Raw genomic sequence first — 11379 nt, 5'->3', positions numbered from 1 at the left:
GACTTTCAGATTGGATACCTTAGCCCCGAATGGTCTCAATGAATATATCAGCTACAGTGTCTTTTTATAATGCCTTCATATCCCCATATAAAGTGCAAGAAACCGTTTAGGGTCCAAAACGATATATTCACCACAGGTCCCACACTCCCCTAAGCCATTCCAATCCTTTGGAAGCTCCACGGTTTCTCACCATTCCCCTCCCCCCCCACCTCTTCTCTTTCACCTATTTTCTCCATACACATGCCTAATTCACAAGTTGTTTACACAATTTCCCATTTTATAACACCATTAAACCATTTTTCACACCATTTAGAGCATCATTCACCTCAATTCATCATTTCAGATGTCCTACTCAAATTCTGTGCCCCTCCCCATTTTCCCTTCTCACTGTCACTCATCCTTTCTCCTCTCCTCAAAACACTATCTCAGCTCCCCCCTCACCCAGGCTAGCTCCTCCTATTTATTCTCTCTCCTCCCCTCTCACTGCCCTGCCTCTATCCACCTTTTCCTTGTCACCCATTCCTCACGTCACCTTTCACATCATTCACACATTCAACATCAATCAGAGTTCCCATTCCAACATCCCATAACATTTCCCACTTATTATCTCCACTGTTGCTATAGGAATTTTCACACCACACATCGCTCCATCACCCACTCACTCCGCAGTCACATTACATCTGCCCCCCCACCCCCAGTTTCATTTTCACACACAAACATCAATATTAGTCGTATATTGCCTCATATTAATACATCATTATTTTCATCTCTTATTACCTCCATCAACAATTCCAATTCTGTATGATCTCGACCCTTACTCTTATATTTAAACATTTTTATATCTAATCATACCCCCTTTTTTTCATTCATTTTTTATTTTTATTTCTATTTCTATTTTTATTTTTATTATTTATATTTATTTTTATATTTATATTTATTTTTATTTATTTTTATATTTATTTTTATATTTATTTTTAATTTTAAAATTATATTTATTTTTAATGTTATCTTTAATATTATTTTCATCCATTTCCGTGTTTAGGTATTCCAATTTCATTATTTGTTGCTCATTCCCTATTCTTTTCACACACCCCTTTACATCACTCATCATTTATTACATATATTTTTCATATTTTTCATCTATTTTATTTCCTATTATTCATTATTTATGATTTAACAGTATTGTCCTTTCCCAATTAATTCTGTGTACTCCACTCTATTATATTGTTTAATTATACAACACCTCTCTGAATAAGGCTTATCCTTATTTCCTATCCATGCCATAATTGGCATAATCACTCCCTCTAACAGCGTTATAAATCAAGTTTAGGGATTTAATTAGTGTCTTATGAAGCCCCAACAAGCCAATCCATAATCATCAGGACTCAGCCTAAATACCTTTCTCAAAACAAGCTTATCTCTATCTAATTTCCTTTTATGCCACAATAAACTGGTGCTAAATTTCAATATAGGGGACTTAATTAGTTATTACACAAGCCATAGGCAGCCAATTACCCAATCTACAGGACCCACCATGTCTTTATAAACTAGTGCAAGAAAGCCGGAGAGCAGGCAACCAGTGAACAAGCTCTCCCGAGCGAAATGTACGTCACTTCCGGTTCCGGTGTTCCGAACTTCCAGTCGGCAGACCGCGGACACCGGCGTCTCACTGCTGGGCTCACCCTTCACCACGGACACTCAGGAGCGGCGTCCAGCGACCCAGGGGGGTATCCTACCCCTCCACCTATTAGCAGGTTACAGGACTTTCCTGACTCTCCATCGGACCCATTATCTCTGGTAAACTGTTTTTTTGCTCCAGTTATTTACTCTCTCATTAACCATTTGTGTGACTATATATATATATTTTGATAAGTGAAGTAATCCATGAGAGATACATATATTGTTAACCAGGGATATATGGCAACAAGGGAATATACCAGATTCACCAGCAAGCCGCACCAATGTCCAGGACTCATTATTAATTTAATTTAGCAATACCCACTTACTACCAATATACGGTTCCTAATAGGTTCAGTCCTGCTTTTTTGGTTTTTGTGGTTCTTTACAAGAACAGTGGTTATATCTTTCTTTGATAGTGACTTTTTTTGACACACTGCAATAACTGAAATTGACCTCTTTTTTTGCTGACTGTATTGAGCAATTGTAAATCAAATACGTGATTTATCACACATTATTTTTAAAGTATTTGGATCAAACACGTGATTCATCACAAATGATCATCTGAGTATTTTTCTATATAGAAACAGTTAGAGAAACATTCTCATTCATATGAAATTTCTGGAACTCCCTCTCATTCTGTTTAAACAATCTGGGTGGCTCTGCAATGCATTATGTAAACAGAGCACCATTTTGCTACAAAACAGGACAGTAGAAGTGTTCCTCTATCTTTCTTCTGTCTCAGTGTCGTTTCTCACCACCCTCTCATTTCTTCATTTGATGCCCAGGCAGATGATCAAAAAGCAGAAGTGGTGTTTAACCCAGACCTGATTCTCTTTTTCTCCTATACTCAATTTCCTTCACAGCAGTGTTACACTATCATCCACTCAGCACTCCTCTCAAAACTTGGGGAGTCCCCACATACACCGCAGATCAGACTCAATCAGCCCCCAGCCAATTTTGGTTCCTTATTGATTTCCAATAGCCATAGGTGCTATTTATCCACCCAAGGTCAACAATACGGAAGAGGCCCAACCTCATCTGATTTCTTTGAAGTTTAGCCCAGGGGGCCGGTTCAGCACCTGTTTTTGGAGACCATCAGTGAATACCAGGTACCACCAGTATCTCGATTCAGGAGCACCCAGTAATCTCACCAAAAACTTTGGGATTTCTCTCAGAGCCTTAATACATGGTTCCAGGTGTCACCAGGTGTGATACATCTACCTGCGGTCAAACCACACTGAGTTTGCCCAACCTCGTCTGATCTTGGAAGCCAAGCACTGTGGGCCAGGTCAGTACCTGGGTGGGAGACCATCAGAGAATACCTGGTACTGCAGGTATTTTTTATCCAAATCCAGGACATAGGACCTAGAACCAAAGTATTATTCCCCATCCAAATTTTGGAATTTCACATACATTTAGCAATCAGGGTGGAGCCAGGTATATATTATATTGAATAATACCTTTTTCCTTCCGGGATTTTTCTATTTCTATTAAAGTTATAGTTCATTTTGTTACAAATTCGGAAGAAGACATTATTTCCCCAAACATCAGAGACACACACACATTTTCGCTCAAAGAGCCATTATGTCAAACCTGTATCACAAAATTTGATGTTTATTTGGATAGACAATTTTATGTTAATTGTTGTCATTATTATTATTTTTTCTTTTGCCTTATAGCCATTATTTTAAGAGGGTTACTAATAAAAGTTATATTTTAAGTATTACAAGACCACATAATTTTCAATAAAAGTGTGCCCCAGAAGAGACACATAGTCTTTCTTTTTTCTTTTTGGCTCCTGTACTATACAGGAACCACATTTTTTACAATGGGTGTAGTACACAGTAAGCAGATAAATGCAAAGGGTTGAGGCAGTGGTAAAAAGCTGAGATACACAATGTGTGGATGACGTAAAGCATCAAATAGATTACTCCCAGGAACACAATACTAATGGGCCCTACACACTGATAGATCCGCCGCCGAGCTGCCCGACGGCAGATACGACCGACAGGCGCGGCGGGGGGGGGGGGGGGGGAGGTGACGGGGTGAGTGAAGTTTCTTCACTCCCCCTGTCACCCGGCTCCATAGTGCGGTGACCATTTTGGGGGCGTTTTACAGCTTGTAACTGTGATCCCACGTGTTGTAACAATCGCTCCAAAAGCCATGCTGGGCAATCATCGATGTTTGTGTCTTCACACATGAGCAGCGTATCCGTGACGCCCAGTGGTGCAAGTGGGCGGGTACGGGTGGGTACGGCGTACCCGTAAGAATTTAGTCGTGGGTACGCCGTACCCACACCGACGGGCCGCCGCTCCTCTTCCTTCCCTCCCTCCCCCATGCCGCACCGCCGCACACGCCGCTGATGTGAGGGCAGGAGAGTGCAGCCTGCGCCTCTCGTTCCCCTCAGTCTCCGGTGGGTGTTTCAGTTTACTTCAGCGCCGATCCGTGAGCCAATCAGAGCTCGCACCCGCGAGCTCTGATTGGCTCACGGATCGGCGCTGAATTAAACTGAGACACCCGCCGGAGACTGAGGGGAACGAGAGGCGCAGGCTGCACTCTCCTTCCCTCACATGACAGACAGGAGGACAGCGACGGCAGCGGCAAGTAGGGGAGGGGGGCATGTTATACCTGGCACTGGGGGGGCATGTATACCTGGCACTGGGGGCATATCTGGCACAGGGGGGCATATATACCTGGCACTGGGGGCATATCTGGCACAGGGGGGCATATATACCTGGCACTGGGGGATATCTGGCACAGGGGGGCATGTATACCTGGCACTGGGGGCATATCTGGCACAGGGGGGGCATATATACCTGGCACTGGGGGCATATCTGGCACAGGGGGCATATATACCTGGCACTGGGGATATCTGGCACAGGGGGGCATGTATACCTGGCACTGGGGGCATATCTGGCACAGGGGGGCATATATACCTGGCACTGGGGGATATCTGGCACAGGGGGGCATGTATACCTGGCACTGGGGGATATCTGGCACTGGGGGGGCATGTTATACCTGGCACTGGGGGATATCTGGCACTGGGGGGGCATGTTATACCTGGCACTGGGGGATATCTGGCACTGGGGGGGCATGTATACCTGGCACATGGGGATATCTGGCACTGGGGGGGCATGTATACCTGGCACTGGGGGATATCTGGCACTGGGGGCATATCTAGCACAGGGGGGCATATATACCTGGCACTGGGGGATATCTGGCACTGGGGGGGCATGTTATACCTGGCACTGGGGGATATCTGGCACTGGGGGGGGCATGTATACCTGGCACTGGGGGATATCTGGCACTGGGGGCATATCTGGCACAGGGGGGCATATATACCTGGCACTGGGGGATATCTGGCACAGGGGGGCATGTATACCTGGCACTGGGGGCATATCTGGCACTGTAGGGGCATTTCTGTATCTGGCACGGGGGGCAATGTATATCTGACACAGTGGGGGCATTTGTGTATCTAGCACTGTGGGGCAATGTGTATCTGACACTGTGAGGCAATGTATGGCACTCTGGGGGCATTTCTGTATCTGGCACTGTGGGGCAATGTGTATCTGGCACTGTGGGGCAATGTGTATCTGGCACTCTGGGGACATTTGTGTATCTGGCACTGTGGGGCAATGTGCATCTGGCACTGTGGGGCAATGTGTATCTGGCACTCTGGGGACATTTGTGTATCTGGCACTGTGGGGCAATGTGCATCTGGCACTGTGGGGCAATGTGTATCTGGCACTGTGAGGCAATGTGTATCTGACACTCTGGGGACATTTGTGTATCTGGCACTCTGGGGACATTTGTGTATCTGGCACTGTGGGGCAATGTGTATCTGGCACTGTGGGGTTATATGTATCTGGCACTGTGGGGCAATGTATATCTAGCACTGTGGGGCAACGTGTATCTGACACTATTGGGGTCATACGTGTATCTGCCCCTCCCCATATGTGTATCACGCCCCCATTTTCATTGGCCATGCCCCATGTGGCATTTGGCCACACCCATTTTTTTGCACGCGCGCCTTCGGCGCGCGCACACAGTACCCGTAAGACATTTTTTCTACTTGCACCACTGGTGACGCCGCCAGTGAACATCCTGATATGCAAATCCCGGCACCTGTGACATTTGCATATTTTCACACTGGCTGCTGCAACAGCATTTGTGTACATCTCTGAATCAGGTCCTCTAAGTTATCAATGTTTTTGGACTGGCCCAGGAGTGTGCATGTGTGGACCACAAACTGTGCTCTCTTTCTGGACCTGGTCTCTCTTGGATTTTGGCTGCAGTTATTGTGCCTCCTAGTGCTGCAGAGCTGCCTTTTCTCTTGTCCTTTCACTTTTCTGATGCAGGCAAAAGATAGCTGCTCCATAGAGATTTTATCTGTCACTTTCCATTAGTCACGGTGGCTGAGGCTATTGGAACATTTGGTTTATAAAGCTGGCAAATGCTGGGAAGTGTCTCGTGTCTTCATGGACTGACCAGGGTTGTGCGTGTCTAGTAACTCTATAGTCACAGATGCATAAGGGTCTGCAGGGTTCACAAGGGGAAAAATTATTCCGTTATTAATAATGCTGGCTGTTGCCCTAAAGTGTAAGTATGCATGATTTACTTTTAAATCATGGAACACTGATATCAACAAATGTTGCTGTTGAGTTATGATTTAAAACACTAAGGTAGACACCCTGTTATGTGGATGTGAAGAAATAGGCGCAGTTGCGCAAATTGGATATTTTTTGCAGTTCATAAATTACCTCCATTATACACATTGGGTGAGATTCAAATGTTTGAAAAGTCGGCTGGGTGTCTGTTTTTTCCTGTCTATTAGATAGGAAAAAACAGACTCCCAACTGACTTTTCAAACATTTGAATCTCCCCATTTATGTAGGCAAACACTGCACTTTCTATTGCAATTCCATTTACATGTATTCCAATTTTCATTTGCAGAAATCGCACGTTAAACTGGACTGGAAGAAACATTGTATAGTTTGAGTATTCTGAGGAGAAATGAACATACATCAACTGGCAGCACTGATTACTCTCTGTTACCAACACAGTAAAGGGCTTCTGTAACATACAACAGGAAATGGTATGTAATATGACATGATTATTAGATGGACTTTAAACAGTGAATATTTTAGTAGGAAATGGCAGTATTGTTATTGCACTTAGAATAATCACAGGAGTGACAAATGGTACATTTTCAAGTTAAAGGAATTTGACCCTGAAAGCAAAAGCATTTGCCATATCAGTATCACTCATCTACACTCAACAGGAGGTAAAACCTCTTAAACAAGCATTTTATTGCTAAAATTAGGTACATGTGACAAAAAGGTGTTTCCTTTCCATAGTACTTTATGTATCTTTGCATATGTTTTAGCTTTCATATGTAAAATGCTATTTATAATCCAAATAAACTATTGGTAAAACTGTACTGTCATCTGATTGTACAGCTGAAAGTTTCAAGGAAATGTAAGTATTATGGTTAAAGGAAGTTTAATTAGATTAATATGAGCAAATAGATTATTTAATCTATGAAGAAATTACAAAACATGGTTCTCTTTTACAAATAAATTGCAAAAGTGTACAGGCATAGTTATCTTTTGGGCATACAGCTGTTTTCTACTTATTTAATATCTACAAGTGCTAAATAACAGTACAGTTATATTTGCAGAAAAAATTATTTAAAAATTGTTCTTTGTACACTGCCATAATTGTATATTTTGTCCTGGATTGCGTCTTAAAAAGTCTAACATTTCCATTGTTCTTACTGTACAGATTTAACCACATCAAAAGACACAGCAGCTTGTATTTAGACGATTTTAAATCTGCAGACCTGCCGTAAGTGATTGTATACAATATTTCAGATTGACTGATTTCAAGTGTCTGAATAGCTTTAGTTTTGGCTTTAATTTGCTATATGGGGACCTAGTATTTTGTCTTATAATAATGACAATGATGCAGTTGACAATGACCACACAGGACTGCAAAATTTGATTCACTGAAATTGTCCATCTGCAACTCTCTGGCTGATTCCAAAAATATTGAGGGGGGGGGGGGGGGAGAGGAAGTAATAGGATGTGCGAATCAGAAAGTGAGAGATTTTGGGCGAGTTCTCCAGTATTATTTAAAGTACCAATCCTTTACATGGTAAACCCAGGTTGATTTTCCCACGTAAATGATTGATACTTCAAAAAAAAACAGGAAAACTCTCCCAAATTCTCTCACTTTCTCATTCTCACACCCTATGACATTCCCCCTTTGGTGTGATTGTTAAAAAAAACAAAAAAACAAAACAAAGCATTACTATGATTTTTCTTTAAGAGCTTTTCACAAAATGGAAGTGAAGATATGGAAAAATATCCTATCATTGTTATTCGAGGATAATTATCATTTTATTACCACAAGTAAAAAAAATATATTCTGATATACAGTACAAAAAAAATGCAACAAAGAAAAATTTTACAGTGTTGCTTACATTAACAGGTACTTATGCTACTTTTTTCAGTTCCCTTCAAATCTTTGGTACTTTTTCTTCTATGCATTGCTCGTGAGTATCTCCTGTGCAGCATCCAACAGCAGTTTCTCATCATACTTACATATCATCTTCCCTGATATCATCGTTCCATCTGCTTTATGTCTTGGTAGAATCTTTCACCTTGCTCATTTCAACTGATCATTCAGACAACTTTATACTTTGTATTTTTGCAGACTGTTTTCCCACTATTTGATTGTAGTTGGGATCTTCCTCAAGAACTCAAGTACACACGGAGCGATAATCTAAGCAATCTGACTAGATTGCTTAGATTTTCAGCAAGATCGCTCCGTGTGTAGCCCTAACAGCGATAGCGATGCGCAGCCCCGCGCATCGCTATCGCTGCTGCTAGATTGGCCTGCATGCAGGCCAATCTAGCGGGTCGCTCACTACACTCGCTGGGTGAAGTGAGCGGCCCCCCCGTCTCCCCCCGCACGCTCAGCACAGATCGCGCTGTGCTGAGCGCCGGGAGAGATGTGTGCTGAGCGGATCGCTCAGCACACATCTCTCCAGCATCGGGCCGTGAGTACTGGCCTTTATTTACAAATTCCTACAGGCATTCCAACCCTCTCTTTTATCAGTTTCATTTTTTTTCCCGAACTCACTGTCTATTAGGACCTTTTGAATGTCTGGACCAACAAAAATGTCTTCTTTGAATTTGTCATTGGACAGTCCTGGAAATCTTTTACGCAGATACCTAAAACACTATCTTTCTTATGGCAAACCTTTTACAAACAGTTTCATAAGTCCTAGTTTTATTTGAAATGGGGGTAGGAGTTTTTTTGGGGGGCTCAATCAAGATTTCCCAGATCAAAAAAAATGATCCAGTTTTTAAATCAGCCCTACTGAGTCATTGTTTTTCCATCCAGTGTGTATTTCAAAAATAATTCTTTTTACATTAGATTTGCCAAATGAAGCTAAATATTGTAAAAAAAAAAAGGACTCAAATTAATAGGTGCATATGAGTAAGTATAGACAATTTATTGCGTAACAAAATAAATGTTAATTTTGTAGAATAATGGTACGTGATGGATTTTTTAAAGCTCTACGTTCCTGCCCAGCTGCAGTCTACTTGATAGGCTTCAATCCCCTGTCCTCCTCTGTTTGAATCTGACACTTCCCATCACCCCTAGATAAAGGTGACTGTTTTTTCTGTGTGCAAGCCCACTTTTGCCACAGAGACTTTGCTGACTCTGTCTCCTGCTAGGTATCAGAGAAGACTGTCTGCTAAACAGAAGTGGTAAATTACGGCATTTGCCTCAATATGTATTATTTTGCCTGATGTGTGCACAGAACAATGCTCTGCATAATTCACTTTGTACTTCCTTTAATCTCTTCTTATTTCATCTTGTTCTTTGGAGCACAATTTCTATGGATTTATTAGTGAGTTAATCCTTATAAAGGGATGACTGCAGGCCTTGTTGTAGTAGCTTGTCTTTCACAGATGGCTAATTTTATTCCAACTAAAAGGTTATCACTAGTGAATTAGTGAATTGGGAAATATTCCGATTTCCTGTCATTCTTAACTACTGTATATAGTGTCAGTATGATGTGTTCAATTTTCCTTCAAGTAGGGTGCATACGATACACTAGTCGGGCTAAGCATCTTACAGTGTGTACGCTGCAATGATAACTGATGGCCAGGAAAAAAACAGTGTAATTGGGTCCCAATATGAGGGGTACTGCACAACATGTACCTGACAGGTCAGTATCTGGCTGAAAATACCACAGGGCTCTGGTTCCTGCTAAAACGTCACCTTTGTGGGCATATGTATTAAACTCACCAATGAGATGCCTCTGCTTGACTCCTCTTAAATTGAACGAATGTTATGTCAATTAATACAAGTTTTTGTGTCATCTGATACAGTCATTAGTGATCTGTTGATCATATGTCTTCTATTTATTACTTTTCAGTGTGTAGGGTTAATCTCTACTACGTGTACTGTACTTTGACACTAATTCACCTAAGTGTTGTGTTACCAGTCACCTGTAGCATCCCACGTGACTTCTGTGTAGCCCAGGGGAGTAGGCATCGTGCGTCACTCCAGATGCTATGGAACTATACATCCTTGCATGCCCTGCCACAGTTTTGCTATCAGGACATGCTAGGATTTGTAGTTCAACAGCAGCTGAGGAGCTGCATCTTGCAATGATAAAGGGCTACATGGCCCGCATGGTGACTACCCCTTGTGTAGCCCTTTATCATTGCAACAGTCTTGCCAATGTGTCTACTACTCCATCTCAAACTTCCGAAATATATCAGATTAGTCACTTGTGTTCAAGTACTTCTTTCATGGTAAAGTCTTTCTGTAGCCTCCTACATTACTCCTGTGTATCCCTTTCTTTGTAAACTTCTATTCCACACATTGGTGTATATATAATGGGTGCAGGGGGTGCAGTGCACATGGCCCCCTGAGACCAGGGGGCCCACACTTTACACCCATATAATTATACTCACCTCTCTAGAGTCCTGAGTCTGTGCTGCAGCAGCAGCAAAAATCACCAGGAAAATGGAGCACCGAGAACTCACCGGGAACATAGCAGACAACATATACTCAGAGACCTGCATATGCACAGTAGACTCTGGCACAATGCAGAGAGGAGTGGGCCCGCAATGAGCCTGCAGACCGGGTCCCACCCCTGACTCCACACCTTCTCAAGTTCTAACGAACAAAAAGAAAACATGTATATCTATATTAATTTACACACAGCATGTTTAATGGGGATTTTTTCCATTTATTTCAACACCTGACCCTTCTACTATATGAAAAGTCAACATGGAAAAAATATACCATTGCTCACATTTCCCAGTGCTTGAGATGATTTCATGCTGCTGCTTGATACAGCATTCTGCAACAATCTAGAAAAAAAAGGTTTATGTACAGGTTATACCCCAATATAGGTGTATAATCAATTGCCAGCGCAATTTTTAAAACCCCACCACTGCAAAGTTTTTCCTATTCAATTGCCAGGAAGAAAATCAGTTGCGGCAATTTCTATAGCATTTGCTGCAGCTTTTTTCTCGCAGACCCAGAACAGGCGCAAAAGACAGGGAAAGTTCAATAAAGTTATAAAATATGCCTTAGAACACCTTGGACCCCCCCCCCTTCAAGACTAATTATAGCTGTCTCTGGGATAAGTAATAGGGGCATATCATA

At 42.3% G+C, this 11379-nt stretch overlaps 1 pseudogene; it reads left to right on the top strand.

Annotated features, from left to right (window-relative positions):
- Positions 1-2899: 2899 nt before the first annotated feature.
- Positions 2900-3017, top strand: LOC134930277 (5S ribosomal RNA; annotated as a pseudogene).
- Positions 3018-11379: the final 8362 nt, after the last annotated feature.

This window comes from Pseudophryne corroboree, chromosome 5 (genome assembly GCF_028390025.1).
Source record: "Pseudophryne corroboree isolate aPseCor3 chromosome 5, aPseCor3.hap2, whole genome shotgun sequence".
NCBI lineage: Eukaryota > Metazoa > Chordata > Amphibia > Anura > Myobatrachidae > Pseudophryne > Pseudophryne corroboree.
The sequence above is the reverse complement of the archived record's forward strand: the minus strand, read 5'-3'. Positions and strand labels throughout refer to the sequence as shown.